Genomic DNA, 19,464 nt, shown 5'->3' with positions numbered 1-19,464 from the left:
TGATTTCAACAAAAAAAAAATCTAAATCTCTATGTACCTGAATTTAACGTTTCATTGAAAAGAGCCAATGGACTAGGCTCATTTCAATGAATCGTTAAATTGAACTACTTCGTTTGTAAGGCCCATACCTATATACGACCGTATGCCCAGAGAGTGTGTGGTGAAAAAAGTAGAACACATGTATTCTTATGAGAACTACCGAAATAGGTTGAGCGTATAGTTTTTGTAAGTTGAACAAATTCAACTATGACAGAATGTTTTGTATGCATGTATGTGTGTGTTTTGTATTTTAAAAACAAAAGCCCAACAAAACCTGAAATCCAATTAACTGCAAAGGAAAATTATTTATTTTACGAATGAAACATTTAAATAAGTTTTGGTCGCGGATTTTGTGTTTTAAATGTGATTTTGTACTATTTGGGTAATACGGACGCTCAGATAGCGTTGTTGTGGTAGAAAGGTGAAATATTTGTGTACGTCCCGTCGTTATTTAGGTTTAGCAGTGAACTTGGAAATCTTATGCTTGGTTTACATTTACGAAATCCACTCGATATCAACTGTCAATTCCATTGGTTAAACGTCAAATGAAATCCAATGGATTACAGATGAGCTTTCATTTGACGTTTGAGCAATGGAATTGACAGTTGAAATCGAGTGGATTTCCTAAATGCAAACCTAACATTAAGCCGAACTTACACCAACCACGCTTTAATAAAGGGGCTTCTTTTGAGTTGTCAATTCTATTGCTTAAATGACGTTTTCGACCAAAGCTGGTGTTTTTTTGTGACAGTGTAAATAAGGTTATATAATATGAGAGCATTGAATATCCAATCAATTTTCCACTCTTCCATTGCTTATACGTCAAATCAAATCCAATGGATTTCAGATCAGTTTTCATTTGACGTATACACAAAGGAATTCATAGCTGAAATCCACTCGATGTCGTTAATGTAAACGTTCTATTATGAGGTTTTGAAATTACAATTTAGTTTTACATGTTACAGGTATTTGAATAAGTCATAAAAATTCCCTGACTCTTAGACATTTCTTCCACGTTTCTAGAACTCTTTAGCATAGCTTTTGGGGCAAGTGCACGACCCAAGTAAAAGGTGAAGAATAACAAAAAAAGCTTTATTAACATTTCCAAAAGGGCATTAAAGGGCTTAGCATTGCGGGGAATATTAATTAGACCCATTTGGTGGACAACATCATTAAAATGCAAATTGGTTTCAAAGAAAGAATGCCCAATAAAAACAAAACAAAAAAGCAACTAAAGAAAATAATAAAAACAAAACTTTTAATTATGCTGCATGCATTGAAGCTTTTAATGGTTTGAACTTGTGATTACGGCACAACATGGATGTAAACCTGTTTCTTTCTTCACAAGCAAATAGAATATTAAACAGAATTATACAATAAACTGTCAAAATAGGTACGTCATTAAAACAATTGCTAGTTGATAATTTATTTAAAATTATTATAAAATAGTGGTTTGTTGCTTAATTGTATTATTGCTCTTTATTTCAGCTTAACTGTAAAAAGTTTCGTATAAAATGCATAAACATGCCGGAATGGCAAACGCGTGCCATTCTAGTCTAGGCGAGAGACGCCTTATTGACTAAAATCTAAATTTAGCCAACAAAATATTGTTTCACTTCATTATGATGGTGTTTTCTGTTGTTGTTGGTACTTTTTTTTTGGAAATTCTTTGGCCTATCTCTCTCGTCTACTTGGGCACTTTTACTAATGCCATGGACTTTTACTTTGTTGATGTTTTCAAATTGTGGTGCTGTTAGATATTCTTTCTTCTTGTTTCCATTCTGTTTAAGATTTTTTTGTTTTGTTATAAAGAATGGAAGAATGGACAAATTTATTGTCTCCATTTGCTGCTGCTGCAGCCGTGTGGGTCATAGAAAGCCATCAACGTTTCTTTTTCATTGGCTGAGGATTAGAATGAAAATACCTCGAAAAGCAGAGACTATTTGAATGGCAATCATTATGCCAAAGACTAGTGATCTTTTCTTTTTCTTGAAGAGAAGTGGGGGTATGGTTTGTCTGGGAACAAAATACTTTCCCTGACTGGCTAACTGCCTGCCTCCATTCATGCATTTATCTATCAGACCTTGGTTTTCGTTTTCCATGTTCCCGTGGTGTCAGTTATTGTGTAAATTTCCATAAAATCCCAAAATTAAATGAGCTTTTAAATTTCATTGATGTTTTTTCTCAGCTTTATTGGTGTGTATTTCTACTTCTTCTTGGGGTCTGATTGGAAAGAGAATGGAATGGAGTTGTTTATTTTATTTTTTTTTTCGGGGGTTTTCGTATTTAGGTGGGTAGTGATTTTTTTTGTTGGTTTTTATACCACTTTGGTTTTCCTGTTACTTATTTTTAATGTTTCTTTTATGATGATGAAGACAATGTCTTAGAATAACCACAACAACAGCAACAACAACACTAAAAACCAACAACATGTTTAACACTACCTGTAACCTTAGCTGTTGCTTCTGCTGCTGCCTTTGGTTGTTGTTTTGTGCGTTGTGGTGGGAAAAGGTATCACTGAAATGAAATGATCATGACTATTGTTGTTGTTTTTGTAGCACTCTTAAATTAAATGTGTTAAGCATAAGTTGTTGTTATTGTTGTTCTTCTTCTTCTGTGTCTATTGTTTTCCCACAGTTTTTCAACACGTGATCAACATACGTTCCGATCAATAACCTTAACTAAGTGAGCTCATTCGTCCATACTCACACACATCACCAATCCTATCATCAGCACTACCAGCCAGCCAATGCCCTCCTCTTCTCTACTATCGTCAATCCCTGTGAAAGTCACGCGTGTAGTTTTTGTTAAATTTTCCTAACAAAACATCGTCACGTTTGCATGGCTTCTGAGACGTGTTTACAGCTTAAAATTCTTACTCAACGAACGTAACAGAAACAAATTGCCATTGTGTCTATGAAGGAAATTTCGAAATTCCCTTGGACAAATGAAGGATTCTCCCGTTATTCACATTGGCTTCTTTTGATCACAAAATTCTTATTGTCAATTTTATTCAGGGAAAAATAAGAAAATGAGGGATAACTTTGTGTGCAGCATAGAAGAAAATTGCGTTTTTGGGAAAATTAACGAATGCCGATTTGTCTCTTCAAGAGTCAATGTCACGTCATAACCAATTGTGTAAATATTTTATTATGGTTATGATTTGTATAACCTAGAACCACCACCACTACTACCTTATACTCTCAGCATATGGCTGAACAAAAAAAAATAAATAAATAAAAATACATAAATAAAAAGGTATCAGTTGGCTTTGCTAACAGAGATATACCCTCAGGCTATGTGAATTTAAACTTTCATCTACGGACAGATCGAATGTATTTAGGGTCTTTTCAGAATTTTGTTGGCCCTTTTTGGACATTTGAACTTGCCGACAAAAATGTGGCTTAGGTTCAAAAGAGTTGAGGATGAGGTACTTGAAGGTATGGACCGCCATAGTCCATTATGGAAGTGGATCTTATTTTCGGAGTCATATCTTTTCGGTAGATATCGCGACCACTAGTCATTTCAGTGGATCATCGTATAACATTTGGACCAGTATGCCAGGAAGCATAGACTTGTCCACGGAAAACATAATATCGCTGTATTCAGGACCACAACAATCAGCATTGGTATACATTTTCAAAGGATCTTCGAACGACCCTAAACTGCTTTAGACACAAATTTTGAACTGTTGTGGGGGAGGTACCCTAAGGCAAAGTTTGCCTCATCGAAATAATGGTTTTAGACCCCAAGTATGTTTGGACGAAATGTGTTTCAGACAATTTGGAGTTGATTTAGCAATGTCCGTCCGTCTGTCTGTCTGTCTGTCCGTCTGTCTGGCTGGTGCGCACGATAACTCTCGAACGGATGAACCGATTTGGTTAAAATTTTGGCTTTCGTAATATTTTGTCCAAACTTAGTTTAAGTTCGAAGATGAGCTATATCGGTCCACTCCTTCCGGTACCTCCCCCACAAAAGTTCCAAAATGTTCGGACAATTTGTGGGCATGATAACTCTTGAATGGAGTAACCGATTTGGTCCATACTTTGCACATCGTGAAATTTCTACCAGACTTAGATAAGGTTCCAATATGGACTCAATCGGCCCACTCCTTCGGGTACCTCCCACACAAAATTTCGGATAAGTTCAGTTTAGGACCTGCTCTCGAATCGCCTTGATTTTTGTTGCAACAACGTGTATTCACTTCCCCCACACGACGGTACAAGTTTCATCAGGGGCAAGTCCATACTTCCTGAGAAAATGGCCGGAAAGTTGCAAGAAGCCCCTTTGACACCTTGTGTTGCGGTTGGAGCGCAAGATAACTCTCGAACGGATCTGTCAATTCGGTCCAAAATTTGGCCTTCGTAATATTTTATCAAAACATAGTTTAAATTCGAAGATGGGCTGTATCGGTCCACTCCTTCAGGTACCTCCCCCACAAAACTAAAAAATGTTCGGAAAAATTTTGCGCACGATAACTCTTGAAGGGAGTGACCGATATAATCTATACTTTGCACATCCTAATATATCTACCAGATATAGATCACGTTTGAATATGGACTATATTTGTCTACTCCTTCTGGTACCTCTCACACAAAATTTCGGACAAGTTCACTTTAAGACCTGCTTTCGAATCACTTTGATTTTTGTTGAAGCGATTTGCATTCGCTACCTCCATTACGACGGTAAAAGTTTTTTCAGGGGCAAGTCCATATTTCTTGGGAAAACAGCCCGAAAGGTGTAAAAAACCCCTATGTCACCATATGTGGTGGTCGAAGAGCACGATAACTCTCGAACTGCTCAACCGATTTGGTCCAACATTTGGTCTTCGTCATATTATATCCAAACATAGTTTCATGGGCAATACCGGTCCACAACTTTCAGTACTTCTCCCCAATATTTAAAAAATGTTACTAAAATGCTAGGACTCTGTCATTTGAATAGACAACCAATTTGGTCCAAACTTTGGATCTCCTAATATTTTATCAACATGTAGTTTAACTTCTAAAATGGCCCATATCGGTCCTCCCTAGGGTACCTGCCCTACAAAAGTTCAACATTTGTGTCTTAGTGCAGTTAATTCCTAATCCACATGTTGTCGGCAAGTTCAAATGTCCAAAAAGGGCCACACAATTCTGAAGAGACCTTAAATACATTCGATCTGTCCGGAAGTGAAAGTTTCGCTTCACATTGGCTGAGGGTATATATCTGTCGGCAAAGTCGACCGACACTTTTTTACTAGTTCCGTTCCCGAACTATCTCAAAAAACTTTTGTGTGAGAAACATTTTTTACAGTTCTCTCTTTTATGAGTTTTACTATTAAAAAGTACGGGAACGAAGCTTATATTGATTTTGTATCACGAGAACAACCTACGGAAAAAAAGAATCAAAACGATGCGAGAGGAGCTCTTAACTTCACTTTTTTCGAATTTTGTGTGGAAGATAACCGAAGGAGGGGGCCGATATAGCCCATATTCCAACCTGATACGTGACTGGATGAAATAATATGATGGGCAAAGTCTGCACCAATTAGAAACTCGCTTCGAGAATTATCGTGCGGATTTGCCATTTTGGTTGGTGCCATCAGGGTTTCTTGGAGCTTTTAGGCCAATAGATCAGGAAGTATGGACTTGCCCAAGAAAAAATTTTCCCGTCGTAAAGGGAGCCGAAAGGACAACTTATTGAACAAAATTTTAAAAAGATACGCGAGGATACGCTCTTAAACTTCACTTTATTCGATTTTTGCGAGGGAGCTACCTGAAGGAGTGGACCGATAAAGTCCATATTGGAACCCGATCTATGTCTGGAAGGAATAATACGATGTGCAAAGTTTGAATCAAATCGATTGCTCTCTTCGAGAGTTGTCATTCACACCATTTTACAGAAAAATGTTTAACTTTTGTGTGGGAGGTACTCGCAGAAGTGGACCGTTATGGCCCATCTTCGAACTTAAACTACGGTTTGGACAAAATAGTACGATCAATCATTTTAGTTGGTGTCGGCAGGACTTTATGGAGCTTTCGGGTCATTATCTCAGGACTTATGGACCTTTCTACGCAAAAAACTGTATCGTCGACATGACGCAAGGCTGTATCACGCAAGGGCAAAGCTGCCTGCAAAAAATTTCAAAATGACCAGGGACATGTTCTTATACTGCACTTTTGCGACATTTTTAAAATTTTGTATTGAGGTACACGAAGGATTGGGCCCATATAGCACATCTCCGAATATCAAGTAAGTTTGGACAAAATATTACGAGTGGCAACGTTTGGAACATTTCAGGTTAATCTGTTAATTGTCTGAAATGGGGTTTGTATTATGTTATAATCTTATCTCTATAGAGGAAGACATTGAACAGCGTTTTTACGCTCGGTCGTAGGTCTAAGGGGGATATATCGAAGATCTATGGAAATAACGGTTTTAGATTATAAGAATATGATAATCTAAAACCGTTATTTCCATAGATCTTCGATATATCCCCCTTAGACCTACGACTGAGGGTAAAAACGCAGTTCAATTTCTTCTTCTATAGAGATAAGATTATAACACTTTAAAAACAAATCGTATTTTTGTTTATAAATTAAAAAACAAAACAAAGAAAAAATTGGCGATGACATTGGGGTTTGTTTAAATATTTACTCTCACTTGTTTATCATAGCCATACATCTCCCACCACAGCAACAACAACACTAACCACAAGCGTGCACACAAAATAAGGTGTTTTTTTGTTGTTGTTGTCGTTTTGTTAACCTTGACTATTAATGGGGTTTCTCAATTGAGGCTTTCCAAAATAATAAACACAACATTTCATACATATTGAGACAACACACCCGGCGAACGGCGGCTTGATGCCCACTTTTTCATTCTTTCTTTAATAGTCAAAGCTCTTCTCCCTCATTAAATGGATAATTCATTATGGCGACAAGAGTGTAAGCTAGACAGACACAACATAAACAATATGCATACATGGCCCCGGATAGGAGGATAGATGTGTAGCCAAGTATGAGCAATTCAGTTACGGAAACCGCATGTACGCACTTACTCACACACATACACCTTACCTATTTGAAAAAGAAAATAAATTAAGATCGTGTTGGGGCTTAAGGTGGGGGGCCGGCGGCCAACATCCTATGCACTCATGGCAAACATATGTTTGAGTATGGTGTCTTCAAATCTCTTTCTTTGCCTTTTCTGGTTTCTAAAATTGGTCGCCAAATTAAGACACGACTTAAGGTGGGGGCCCAATGGCATTCAATTGCAGCCATGGCAAACATATGTTTGCAACTGTTTGGGGCATTGCCTCCAAGTCTCTCTCTCTATTTCTAAAATTGATAATTGGGGAATTTAAGACTTAAATTTTAAGTACTCTTGATTTGTGATCGTTTTGCCTTAAAGAAAACATTGCCTGGACTCCCCTTCATAAATTTTCACTTCTCTACTCCACCAAGTGATTTATGAGTAAGGGGAGTAAATGAGTGCCCAGCGCGCACTACTGAGTACTAGTACTACTGTCATTTTAATGGCATAAATTGCTCTTTCATTGCATTCGTTGTGTATTCCATATTGATTCCGAAGAAATAATTTTTGTATTTATGTCTGTCGTCCGTGTTAGGCAAAAGGGAGCCGCCGCGCCGCTCTCCTTACCCGGCCAGCCTACTTTACACACCAAGTGTAGTCGGCCGGTCGGTTTTCTTTCTTTTAATTTTTTGATGTCAGCATCCGCTCGTCGTGTCTTATGAATGTATGTGAATGTATGGGTGTGCGTGAGTGAGACTGTGTGTAGATTTTCGTTGGATAAAAACAAAATTCTTATAAAAATAAAGAAATCCATTCCAAATTCAAATGAGATTTCCTTTCCTTATTGGAGTTTTCAAAATAAAGAACAACACGAACGAACGACGACGACAAATTTCTTTTTATTTTTATAAATTTAAAAGAGAAAGAGAAGGGGAGATGGAGGGGAAGGGAGCTGTGGCTATACAAAAGAGGAACCAAACAATTTATATTCATTATTTCAATATTTACAAAATTTCAAATTAATTTCATTTAATAAAATATGGAGCAGGAAGAAGGTTGGTTGGGAGGGCAGAGGGGGAGGAGTAGAAGGAGATCATAAACAATGTTTGTAATACTTTTTGAAGAGGCAACGACACCACCATCCATCTATCCACATATTACATACCTAACAAATCTCTGCAATTTTTTTTTATCTTAAACTTGTAAATTACTCACAAACAAAGAAACGAGGCGTTAGGCTGTACAAACATGGATCGATGGATGCATGGTCGGATGGTTGGCTGGCTGAATGGGGTGGCAAATATCTTGAGAATGCGTACATAGTAGAGCAGAGCGAGAGACAAAAAGACATATAGAAAATACATTTTTTATTTGTATGTAATTTGTTCTACGCCGACAATTTTTGAGATCACATTGAAATTCTGCCTTGCTGGTGGTGGTGAGTCGGCGATGATGCTGTTTTTTCGTGATTGAATTCAAGTATGTATGAGGCGACTATTTGTTTGTTCCCATTTCGTGCACTCAATTTTGATTTGTAAATAGTTTGTTTTAATAGCACTTTCGATTTTTAAATGTTTCAAAGAAGCGATTTTCAAAGTGCTTCGAAATTTCACGAAGGGAAATTTTTGTATATTTAGGGGTTATTGTATAAAGAATTTAAAAATCAAACTCCTTACATATTACATACATATTGGGACGGTATAATGAATTCCTGATTGGTTCAAACTTTGCATATCGTATTATTTCATCTAGTCGTGTGTCGGGTTGGAACATGGACTATAATGGTCCCGTCTTTCGGGTACCTCCAACACAAAATTTTGGAACATTTTTTAAGTTCTTCTTGCGAGCGGCAATTTTTTTAGGGACATATTTCCTAATGTAATGGGCCAAAATCTTAAAAAAAACTGCCGGTAACTACACAGGGTAGTACGAAGGGTGTAAAAACCCCCTATGGCCCCCCCATGGTCTATGTCGGTCCATTCCTTTAAGTAGCTCCTCCCCAAAAGTTCGAATATGGATATATATCGGTTCGCTTCTTCGGCTACCTCCCACACAAAATTTGGGAATAGTGCAGTTTAAGACCTTATCTCGAATCCTTTTTATACCCTCAGCCTTTAGGCTATGAAGGGTATATACACTTTCATACGGGCAAAATGTGCCTCATCGAAATAATGGGTTTAGACCCCAAGTATGTTTGGACGAAATGTGTTTCAGACAATTTGGAGTCGATTGAGCAATGTCCGTCCGTCTGTCTGTCTGTCTGGCTGGCTGGAGCGCACGATAACTCTCGAACGGATGAACCGAATCGGTTCAAAATTTGGCTTTCGTAATATTTTGCCCAAACTTAGTTTAAGTTCGAAGATGAGCTATATCGGTCCACTCCTTCCGGTACCTCCCCCACAAAAGTTCGAAAATGTTCGGAAAATTTGTGCGCACGATAACTCTTGAAGGGAGTAACCGATATGGTCCATACTTTGCCCATCGTGGAGCGTGTACCAGACTTAGATCAGGTTTTAATATGGACTCAATTGGTCCACTCCGTCGGGTACCTCCCACACAAAAATTTGGAAAAGTTCAGTTTAGGACCATCTCTCGAATCGCTTTGATTTTTGCTTTAGCAACTTGTATTTACTGCCCTCCATACGACGGTATAAGTTTCATCAGGGGCAAGTCCATACTTCCTGAGAAAATAGCCTGAAAGTTGCAAAAAACCCCTATGACACCGTGTGAGGAGGTTGGACGGCAAAATAACTCTCGAACAGGTCTGCCGATTCGGTCCAAAGTTTGGTCTTAGTAACATTTTGTCCAAACATAGTTTAAGTTCGAAGATAAGCCATATCGGTCCACTCCTTCAGGTACCTCCCCCACAAAAGTTCAAAAATGTTCGGTAAAATTGTGCGTACGATAACTCTTGAAGAGAGTGGCCGAATTGGACCATACTGTACACATCTTAATATATCTACCAGATATAGATCAGGTTCAAATATGGACTATATTTGTCCACTCCATCCGGTACCTCCCACACAAAATTTCGGATACATGTTCACTTTAAGACCTGCTTTCGAATCACTTTGATTTTTGTTGAAGCAACTTGCATTCGCTGCCTCAATTGCGATGGTAAAAGTTGTTTCAGGGGCAAGTCCATACTTCTTGAGCAAACATCCCTGAAGTTGTAAAAAACCCCTATGGTACCATATGTAGTGGCTGGAGATCCATTCTTTTTAGTATCTCCTCCGCAAAACTTTTGATCTCTAATCCTAATCAACATTTTTGTCAGTTCAAACGCCCAAAATTCCCTAAATACATGCGTTTTTTGGGAAAAAATTGTTTCAATATACACAGGCTGAGGGTATATCTCTGTCGGCCAAGCCGACTGATACTTTTTTACTTGTTATTTTTGTACTAACAACTTGTGTTCGCTGACCCCATTACGACGGTGTAAGTTTTTTTAGGGGGAAGTACATACTTCCTAAGAAAATGGCCTAAAGATCCTATGAAAGGGGAGTCTATCTATAGAAAACCAATTGAAAAAGTTTAATATCTAAAGAAGACCCCTTTAAGGGTTTCTCTCGTTAGAAGACCCCTTGAATAGGGCTATAGAAGAACCCTTGAAAGAATCTTTTATCTATAGTAGTCGGCTTGAACGGGGCTAATCCTCATGGATGATCCCTTAAAAGGTGTTTCTATCTTTAGAAGATCCCGTGAAAGGAGTTTCAATCTATAGAACACCCCTTGAAGGGAGCTTCAATGTATAGAATACCCCTTGAAACGGGTTTCTATCTATAGAAGATCACTTAAATGGGCCTATATCTATAGAAGACCCTCTTGAAATAGGGTTCTATCCCTTAAAAGGTGTTTCTATCTTTAGAAGATCCCGTGAAAGGAGTTTCAATCTATACAAGACTCTTTGAAGGGAGCTTCAATGTATAGAAGACCCCTTGAAACGAGTTTCTATCTATAGAAGATCACTTAAATAGGCTTATATCTATAGAAGACCCTCTTGAAATAGGGTTCTATCTATAGAAGACTCCTTGAAAGGAACTCATATCTATAACAGACCCTTTGAATGGAGCTTCTATCTATAGAAGACGCCTTGAAAGAGGTTTCCATCTATAGAAGACTCCTTTGAAAATGGATTTCTAGCTATAGAAGATTTCGTAAAAGGAGCTTCTATTTATAGAAGACCCCTAAAAAGGGGCTTCTATCTACGTACGTCAAGTTCCAAGAACATCTACATTGGACTATCGGGTAAATCCCACACAACAGTTAAATATTTTCGCAATTTAAAGCTTGTTTTGAAATTTTTACCAACTGTACTCTTTGTGGTCCTGTCAACGATATAATATTTCTTATGAGCAAGTCTTTGTTCCCTGATCCAAGAGATCTAAAAAATCAGCCGGTGGCCAACTAATAGGGCTGTTTGTCGTGATAACTATCCAAAGGAGAGTATGCATTGGTCCAACTTTGGTAATATTTTTCTAAAAAATAAAATTAAGTTCGAATATGTAATATGTATTTATTTCATATCTCTTTTCGGTACCTCCCTCACAAAACTTCAAAATTTACAATTTAGAGAGCCGTTCAAGGATCGTTTTTAAGTGTTCATCCTACGGTGACCAAGTAAATTGGCTCATAACTATCGAAAACAATAACTCACAAAGTTAGATGCAGTTCAATTCATTCAGGTACCTAATTCAGAAAATTTCAAAACTTTTGCGTTCGAACACAATTTAAGACTTCTATCGTAGTGTTGAAATTTTCATAGCGGATCACGACTACACCTTTTTATACCCTCAGCATTTATGCTAACGATGGTATTTACACTTTGATACGACCAAAAATGTGCCTCATCGAAATAATGGTTTTAGACCCCAAGTATGTTTGGACGAAATGTGTTTCAGACAATTTGGAGTCGATTTAGCAATGTCCGTCCGTCTGTCCGGCTGGTGCGCACGATAACTCTCGAACGGATCATCGATTCGGTTCAAATTTTGAGTATTGAAATATTTTGTCCAGATTTGATTTAAGTTCGAAGATGGGCCATATAAGTTCAGTCCTTCAGGTACCTCCCCCACAAATGTTCAAAAATTGTCGCAAAACTGGTGCGCACGATAACTCTCGAAGGGAGTAACCGAATTGAACCAAACTTTGCATATGGTAATACTACCTCTATGCATACATAAGGTTCGAATATGGATTATATCGGTTCAGTCCTTCAGGTACCTCCCACACAAATTTTGAAATAAGTGCAGTTTAGTGACACCTCACGAATCGTTATGAAATTTTTTGTAACAGGATGTTCGTGCGGTCCCCGTTAAGTCATTGTAATTTTTTTCGAGGGCTAGTCCATAGTTCCCGAGATAATGGCGCATAACCTCAAAAAACGCGGCATTATGTCGCGAGTTCAAATAAACGGTGGCCAAATATAAAAGGAGTTGGCGTTGTTAGATTAATTTTGGTATAAATACTTATAGTTCACTGGCAATGTCGAGACTCAATCGGTCCACTCCTTCGGCTACTTCCCACACAAAATATCGGTAAAGTTCAGTTTAGGGCCTGTTCACGAATCGCTTTGATTTTTGTTGTAGCAACTTGCATCCACTGCCCTCCGTATAACGGTATAATCTTCATCAGGGGTAAGTCCATACTTCCAGAGAAAATAGCCTGAAAGGTACAAAAAAAGACCTATGACACCGTGTGTAGTGGTTGAAGTGCAAGATAACTCTCGAACGGATCTGCCGATCCGGTCCACAATTTGGTCTCTGTAATATTTTGTGCAAACTTAGTTTAAGTTCGAAGCTAAGTCATATCGTTTCACTCCTGCAGGTACCTCCCCCACAAAAGTTCAAAAATGTTCGGAAATATTGTGCACACGATAACTCTTGATGGGAGTAACCGATTTGGTCCATACTTTACACATCCTAAAATATCTACCAGATATAGATCAGGTTCGAATATGGACTATATTTGTCCACCCCTTCGGGTACCTCCAACACAAAATTTTGGATAAATTCACTTTAAGACCTGCTCTCGAATCACTTTGATTTTTGTTGAAGCAACTTGCATTCGTTGTCTCAATAACTGCAGTAAATGTTTTTTTCAGCGGCAAGTCCATACTTCTTGAGAAAAGAGCCCGAAAGTTGTAAAAACACCCTAGGGCACCATATGTAGTGCCTGGAAGTCTCGAACCGAATAAATTACCGAATATAGCTATGTTTTATGTTTTTCCCAGGCTAGTGTGATAAAAAAGTCCTATCTATCGATATCCCCGCAAATTGTTGAGCTTTAATCCTATCCATACTTTTGTCGGTGCATATGGCCAAAATTTTGAAAGCCCCCCTAAATACATAAATTTTTTTTGGTATAGTTTTTGGTAAAGTATTTCAATCCACACAGGCTGAGGGTATATCTCTGCCAGCACAGCTGACTGATACTTTTTTACTTGTTTTATTTTCATTTTAAACAACTGACTTGTTTTTGTTTTCAAATTTACTCGCCGCCACACTTCATCAGGTAGCCCTAAATATGGCACATTTAATGGCCGGTGACTGACACCACCACATGCTGTTGGTGATGAGTGTCGAACAAATTCTGAACGAAGCAATGCCAAAACAATATTGACAGAAAACCGTTTTTTTGTTTCTTCAATTGTTTTTAATTGAATTTTGCTAAAGTTTCTCAAGAATATCAGGGACAAGAGCGAGCGGGAGGAAGGAAATTCACTAACAAATAAATGATATGAATATGAAATTGAATCGGTTCATAACGATACCAAAGTTCAAATGAATCCCCGTATCTCAATAAAAAGTATTACAAATATGGCTAAAATTCATAATAATAGCCGCTGCTTAGTCGGTGTACAACAAATATCGTGACTCACATTTGTCAGTTGTAGTTACGTTTCTTAGTCTTGAAAAAATTGCGCATTTTTGTCAGGTTTTAGATTTTTTGTTGTTGTTGTTGCTATTTGTTTCTTAATCACTTAATCAACTTTACGTCATACATTTATAATCTAATTATTTGTATTCATATTAATGTCATCAGCATGTAGCAGAGAGTGGATTGGTTGTTAGGTATGAATGGTGTGTGTGTGATTTGTGACAACAAAATGTCTTCAAATCGAATTCAAACTGCCGGAATATTTATATTAGCGAACATCTGCTAAAAAATTCTAAATAAACGTTAAGAATTCAGGTTTGAAATTTGCTGCCAAAAAAAAAAAAAAACAAGCAAGCGTGAGTTTTAAAATAAGCATATGACCTAATTTGGTTGAAATGGATTTTTAATGGTTTCTGGAGGTGGGTTGGAAATAGGTTTTACAACCTATTTCCTTCATTTTTTACTTATTATTAATAATAAAAAATCACAAATTAGATTTAGCTTTTAAAAGGTTATTAAATTTTTTTGAATATAATGGCATTTCAATGTTGTTACACAATTTTTATTAGTCTGCTAATTTAGATTTCAAAATTCAAATCTAATAATTTAAAAGTGACAAATGGTGGCCTTAAGTAGCGAAGTGGAGACTTCTGCCTTAAAATTCAATAAATTTTAAATTATAAAATTAAAAACATAAATCTTTTTTAGGAAATTAGAAAAAAAACAATGGAGCAAAGTATTAATACATAGCTTTTAATTTACCTAACAATTTTCCAATATAAAAAAGATTTATGTTTTTTAATAATTTCAAATACACCAAAATCCCATAGAAGCCTCAGTTTTTTTTTTTTTGGTTGGGGATTTATAAATTTTTTTTGGTCTATTTTTAATATTTATGTTGTGACATTTTAAATGGATACCAAAAAAATATGTCATTGGGTGTTTTGTTTCACATGACAAAAATATCTTTCATCACCTTTACTACGAATAATGGATAATGAGTGGGTGTGAAGATACATTATAGGTGTAAATCTTAAGAATTTTGTGTCAAAAAGCAAAAAAAAAAATATTGATATACAAAAGGGAAATTCTGGGTCAAATGCTACAAGGAAATATTTTTGTTATACAAAAATAAATGAAATAAAAAGAAAACAAAAAAAAGTAGTAATATTTTTATATAAAAAATATATTTTTTATATAATTTACAAAAAATATTTTTACAAAAAAAAAAAATAATTTTTAAATATTTTTATAAAAAATTATTTTTTTAATATTTAATATTTTAATATTTATATATTTAAAAACTATTTTTTTAAATATTGAAAAATATTTTTAAGTATATTAGTAAAAAATATTTTGTAACACAAGTATAAAAAACTATTTTTAAATACTTTTATGAGAAACTATTTTATAAATATTTTTATAAAAACTATTTTTAATATTTATTTTTAAAAATATTTAATAAAAAAATATTTTTCTATTATAAGTTTTGGTTTTTTTTTTTGTAAAAAATCATTTTTAAATATTTTTTATAAAGAAATATTTCCTAATTTATTAAATATTTTTTAAATATTTTCCTGAAATATATTTTTATGAAAAAATATTTTTATTAAAAATACTTTTAAAATATTTTAATAAAAAATATTTTTTAAATATTTTATGAAAAAAAAAAGTTTTTAAACATTTTTATGAATAAGTATTTTTTTAAATATATTTATTAAAAAAAACTATATTTGTTAAATATTTTTATACAAAAAAAATATTTGTTAAAATATTCTTTTAAACAAAGTATTTTTTAAATATTTGTATAAAAAATATTATTTAAATATTTTCGTGAAAAAATATTATTTATGAAAAAAAATACTTTTTAAATATTTTTATGAAAAAACATTTTTCAAAATATCAAAAAGCAAAAAAAAAAAAAATGGAAATTCTGGGTCAAATGCAACAAGGAAATATTTTTGTTATACAAAAATAAATGAAATAAAAAAAAAACAAAAAAAAGTAAGAATATTTTGATATAAACATATATTTTTTCAATAATTTACAAAAAATATTTTTACAAAAAAAATATTTTTTAAAAAAATAATTTTTAATATTTAATATTTTAATATTTATATATTTAAAAACTATTTTTTTAAATATTACAAAATATTTTTTACAAATATACTTAAAAATATTTTTTAATATTTAAAAAAAAACAAATATAAAAAAACTATTTTTAAATACTTTTATGAGAAACTATTTTATAAATATTTTTATAAAAACTATTTTTAATATTTATTTTTAAAAATATTTAATAAAAAATATTTTTTTATTATTAGTTTTGTTTTTTTGTAAAAACTCATTTTTAAATATTTTTTATAAAGAAATATTTCCTAAATGCTTTTGTATACATACATTTTTTAAATATTTTCCTGAAATATGTTTTTATGAATAAATATTTTTATAAAAAATACTTTTAAAATATTTTAATAAAAAATATTTTTTAAATATTTTATAAAAAAAAGTTTTTAAAACATTTTTATGAATAAATATTTTTTTTAAATATATTTATAAAAAAAAAACTATATTTGTTAAATATTTTTATACAAAAAAATATTTGTATAAATATTCTTTTAAAAAAGTATTTTTTAAATATTTTTATAAAATATATTATTTAAATATTTTCGTGAAAAAATATTTTTTATAAAAAAATACTTTTTAAATATTTTTATGAAAAAATTTTTTTATTATGTAAAAAAATAAATTTAAAAAAAAATATCTTTGAATATTTTTACTAAAAAAAAAATTTTAAATAAATATAAAATATTTTTTTATAAAAAAGTACTATTATTTAAATATTTTTATGAGAAACTATTTTATAAATATTTTCATAAAAAATACTTTTTGAATATTTTTATAAAAATATTTTAAATGTTTATATAAAAACAATATTTTTTAATATTTATTTAAAAACATCTTTATTTAAAAATATCTTTATATACATCTTTATTTTATAAAAAATATATATTTTTTATTATTAGTTTTGTTTATTTTTTAAACATTTAAAATATATTTTAAATATTTTTTTTTTTTTTAAAGTATTTTGTAAATAATTATAAAATACTTTTTTTAATATTTTTTATAAAAAAAGAAATATTATTTAAATTTTTTATAAGAAACTATTTTATAAATATTTTCATAAAAAATACTTTTTAAATATTTTTATAAAAATATTTAAAAATATTATAAAAATATTTTTTTAAAAAATATTTTTTTAATTATTTATTTAAAAAATGTTTCAAATAGTTTTATAAAAAATATATATTTCTTATTATTAGTTTTTTTTTTTTTTAAATAATATATTATATTTATTATATTTTTTGTAAAAATATTAAGAAAATATTTTTAAACATTCTCAAGAAATATTTTTTTATGAAAACATTTTTTAAAAATATTATTTTTTTATAAAAATAATTTTTTCATAAAATTATTAAAAAAATGTGTTCGTTTTTATAAAAATATATTTTCAAAAACATATTTCTTCAGGAAAATATTTAAAACATATTTTTTTATGCAAATATTTATAAAATAGTTTCTCATAAAAATATTTAAATAATAGTTCTTTTTTTATAAAAAAAAATATTTTATATTTATTTAAAAAATACTTTTTAAAAAAATATTTAATATTAATTTAATTTAAATCTTATTTTTTATAAAATATGTAACATTTTTTTTTGTTTTTTCAAAATAGTCTGGCTTTTTTTCATTTCTTTCATAAAAATATTAAAAAATTTTTTTTTCATCAAAATATTTTTTCAGGAAAATTTTTAAAAAATATATATTTGTAAAAATATTTAAAAAATTATTCTTTTTTTAAGAATAGTTAACAAATATTTTTAGGACAAAAATGTTTAAAAATATAGTTTTTTCATAAATATATTTAAAAATAAAATATTAAAAAAAATATATTTGTTACTTAAGAATATATTTCAGGAAAAAATTTAAAACATATTTTTTATTAAAATATTTTAAAATGATTTTTTTTAAATATTTAAAAAAATATTTTTTTCATAAAAATATTTAAAAAAATGGAAAATATTTAAAAAAATGCATTTACAAAATATTTCTTTATAAAAAAATATTTAAAAATGAAAAATATTTTTTGTATAAAAATATATAAAAATTTCGAAATAAACAAAACTAATAATAAAAAATATATATTTTTTATAAAACTATTTGAAATTTTTTTTAAATAAATAATTAAAACAATATTTTTTTATAAAAATATTTTTATAAAAATATGTAAAAATATTTTTATAAAAATATTTTTTAAAAGTATTTTTTATGAAAATATTTATAAAATAGTTTCTCATAAAATACTTTTTTTTAATATTTTTTTTTTTATAAAAAAAAGAAATATTATTTACATATTTTTACGAGAAACTATTTTATAAATATTTTCATAAAAAATACTTTTTAAATATTTTTATAAAAAATATTTTTAAATATTTTTATAAAAAATATTTTTTTAATTATTTATTTAAAAAATTTTTCAAATTTTTATATTTTTTTATAAAAAAATACAGAACACTGTGCAGCAATTTATAGAAATGTCATAGAAAAACATAAATATGGCAAACAACTTTAGTTAGAAGTCATCTGTGAAGAAAGAAGGTTTAAGTTGTCATCTATTGACTTGTAACAATGTAATTATTACATATTTGTTAAATATTTTTGTTTATATTTACATATAAGTAAATGTTGTTTTTTGTTGTTCTTTTACTCAAAGACAAATCTCCCTGATGATGATCGTCGAAGGCGATCGAAATATCGGAAATAAATACAAATATAAAGCAAAATAAATGTTTGTTTTATTATGAGGACCTTAAGCCGAACAATAGATTGAAACAAAAACTTAAAGATCAAAGGTCAACTAAAAACTACATCCAAATAAAAAAAATATTTTTCATTTTTAAATATTTTTTTATAAAGATTTTTTTGTAAATGCATTTTTTTAAAATATTTTCTTGAAATATATTTTTATGAAAAAAATATTTTTTTAAATATTTAAAAAAAATTCCTTTTAAAATATTTTAATAAAAAATATGTTTTAAATATTTTCCTGAAATATATTCTTAAGAAACAAATATTTTTTTTTTTAATATTTTATTTTTAAATATATTTATGAAAAAACTAAATTTTTAAATATTTTTATACTAAAAATATTTGTTAAATATTCTTAAAAAAGAATATTTTTTTAAATATTTCTAAAAATATACATTTTTTAAATATTTTCCTGAAAAAATATTTTGATGAAAAACTTTTTTTTAAATATTTGAAAAAAATATTTTTCAAATATTTTTATGAAAAAAAATTTGTTACATATTTTACAAACAATAATATTTAAATTAAGTTAATATTAAATATTTTTTAAATATTTTTATAAAAAAAAAGTATTTTTTTTAAATAAATATAAAATATGTTTTTATATATTTTTTTTATAAAAAATAACTATCATTTAAATATTTTTATGAGAAACTATTT

At 30.8% G+C, this 19,464-nt stretch overlaps 2 protein-coding genes across 3 annotated transcripts in view; one reads left to right on the top strand and one right to left on the bottom strand.

Moving 5' to 3' along the window:
* Positions 1-19,464, top strand: part of LOC141399356 (E3 ubiquitin-protein ligase highwire-like) — a 183,264-nt gene that overhangs the window by 81,710 nt on the left and 82,090 nt on the right. The gene's annotated exons all lie outside the window — the stretch shown is intronic.
* The window catches only part of be (ben), a 58,832-nt gene that overhangs the window by 27,950 nt on the left and 11,418 nt on the right, over positions 1-19,464 (bottom strand). Inside the window, exon 1 of one of the 2 annotated variants that reach the window (XM_073977936.1) lies at positions 12,525-12,650. The exons of the other annotated variant lie outside the window; for it this stretch is intronic. The gene's annotated coding sequence lies outside the window, so the exon portion shown is untranslated. Of the gene's footprint in view, positions 1-12,524; positions 12,651-19,464 lie in introns of those variants that run through there. 2 annotated transcript variants of the gene reach the window in all.

The sequence above is a fragment of the Musca autumnalis genome, unplaced genomic scaffold (genome assembly GCF_047663935.1).
Source record: "Musca autumnalis isolate F117 unplaced genomic scaffold, ASM4766393v1 scaffold_3, whole genome shotgun sequence".
Lineage (NCBI taxonomy): Eukaryota > Metazoa > Arthropoda > Insecta > Diptera > Muscidae > Musca > Musca autumnalis.
Note: the sequence above shows the minus strand (reverse complement) of the source record. Positions and strands in the feature narration are given on the sequence as shown.